General features: G+C 41.2%; 1 protein-coding gene across 1 annotated transcript in view; it reads left to right on the top strand.

Annotated features, from left to right (window-relative positions):
- Positions 1-2,500, top strand: part of LOC106806311 (EF-hand calcium-binding domain-containing protein 4B-like) — a 16,211-nt gene that overhangs the window by 628 nt on the left and 13,083 nt on the right. The window lies entirely within an intron of this gene.

Raw genomic sequence — 2,500 nt, 5'->3', positions numbered from 1 at the left:
TTGACTAAAGTATCTAAAATATATATTATGAGTATGAAAACTAATAAAACATTATTTACAAAATTGTATATACTATCAGTATATAATTATGAAAAATAAGCCTATTTTCAATCTGCATTTATAATTTCACTATGTACATGCATTTGTATGTTTTGAAGTTTGAATTTGAATAGGCACATTGTCATATTAAATACACATTCCAAATTTTAGCGCACTGATATAACACCTCTAATTAATCAGTATTAATAGTAATACCAGACAGTCCAGTCAGATAACTTGTCATTTTATTTTTTTATTATTCCAATTTTATCTTTTCTGCCTGGATGGCAACTTACAAATTCTGAAATTACATCCTGTTCATCTACCTTGTCTAACATGTCTCGGTGCACATGCATGACCATTGCATTGTTGAGCCTTAACTGGGTCGTGCTGGGTCGGGGGGGGCACTCCATATATATTGCATGGTAGGTATGTGCCGCGGGAGAGACCCCCATTTTCAACCCTAACCCTAAACTTCCGTTCCAGTGCATCGCATTTTTAAGAATATCTCGTTCCAGACCATATCTCGTTCTAGTTACCATGCAGATCTTACATTTTTGCCGTTCCGGAGACCCTAGTTTTTAATATTTCCGTTCCAGTGCATCGTACTTCAGAATACGTTGAAGCCGGGCTAAATAAATGTGTGCTCACGGCAAGCTAGCAGCTGTGTTAGCAGCTATTTTAGCTGTGTTGCCATCGTGTTCCTGATGATAAGGAAGCGAAACAAGTGCTGTTACTCTGCTTACCTAATATCCCCAACAGCCCCCAGCGTCCCGTAGTTACAACCTGGTGCTGCCGCCGCATATCAACATGCGCCGAATACATGCAAACATTTGGGAAAACTATGTGAAACCGTGTCGTATTCACAGAACTTTTTTGAAGAACACATACGATTTTCAGGTAAATTGGTGGTGTCATATGATAAAGTTAATAATAAAGATACGTAAGGTAAAGTTTGAATATATTTATTCACATAGTGATAAATAGAATATTTACAAGTTGAAAACTATGCAAAACGCTGTTAAAACGGTGTCATACTCTTCTCTATTATGAGCTCTTGATATATATGTATGCATGTAGCATTGTAATCGGCTGATATTGTGAATTACATTTTTTGTATTTAACATTTGTTGCACAGGTTGTAATGCTGGTCTGTTCAAGGTGCTGGTGCTTAAGAGATCCGGCAGAACAGTAAGTTAGCATCTCTCTAGGACTTCCGGTAATGGCACCCAGTGAATAAGACGTGTTATACATCGGCTCCCATATATTTTGAGAAAGTTAAAGGAAAAGTATCAAAAAAATCGACATATTATGCGTGGAGCTAAGCAGTAGGTCTCGAAAAAATCCATGCACAACTACGTGACGAGGCAAAACAAGGAACGAAAAGAGACAGTGGATATTTCTATGAACGCTGAACTCGGCACTTCAGTTAGCATGGCTACTGCAATGGTCTCACAACGATGAAGCCGGTGCCGAGGTCACGAACGCGGAGCTGCGAGAACTCATCGTCGGCCTAAAGGCAAGTCTGAATAACAAATTAGAAGCGGGGTTTTCCGACGTCACAGAGAAGATCACCACTTTAACCGAAAAAATGGAAAACCTAGAGATGGAGGTCGACTCGGTTAAAAAAAACCAGAACAGAGATCGAGCACAGCTACAAAATTTAACACAAGAAGTCGAAACACTCAAGCAGTCGTTCCTCCATACGCAAGTCCACAGCAGAAAGTACACCCTCCTTATCTATGGAGTCGAGAGATACGAAAATGAACCAGCACGCACTATAGAATTTAGAAAGAATACACACTTTTGCAGTGGATGACCTAACACTGGAAGAACAATACGCGATGAATTTATCAATCCGCAACGCGCATCGCCTAAAGAAACGGGACAACAGCCCCACACCGATAATCGTCGTTTTCGGATACTGAACCGAGAGAGAAACCTTTCTACGCACGGGGAGAAACCTAGCCGGAATTGATAAGAGCATCAGAACAGATTTGTGTCACGCGAAATCACACAAAGCCTGACGAAATTCTCGCGTTCGCTCCCGTTGCGCAGTTTATGTAAATGGCTGTCAGAATCAGGAACCACCCACCGGCGCTCTTCGTGACCTCATTTTTGCGCCGCAACGCTGCAACGTTTTTGCAATGCTCCACTGGCGAGGCTTGTACGGGAGTTGGAAAGCAGCGTGGTAGTTTCCCAAAATGCAGTGCGCCGCCTATAGCCCTGTACTTGCAGCCATTTACATAAACTGCGCAACGGGAACAAACGCGAGAATTTTGTCAGGCTTTGTCTGATTTCGCATGACACAGCTCGGTTACTAACACAGACAGTATGTTTTTATAATAAGTGAACACTGTTCTTCAAATAGAAACATTTGAAGATGGAGTAGAATGGTTGAATATTTGTGTTGTATTCGAGTGAAATCAAGCGAGCGTCGAGCGAATTTTGGCAGCACGCT

The sequence above is a fragment of the Priapulus caudatus genome, unplaced genomic scaffold (assembly GCF_000485595.1).
Source record: "Priapulus caudatus unplaced genomic scaffold, Priapulus_caudatus-5.0.1 Scaffold153, whole genome shotgun sequence".
NCBI lineage: Eukaryota > Metazoa > Priapulida > Priapulimorpha > Priapulimorphida > Priapulidae > Priapulus > Priapulus caudatus.
Note: the sequence above shows the minus strand (reverse complement) of the source record. Positions and strands in the feature narration are given on the sequence as shown.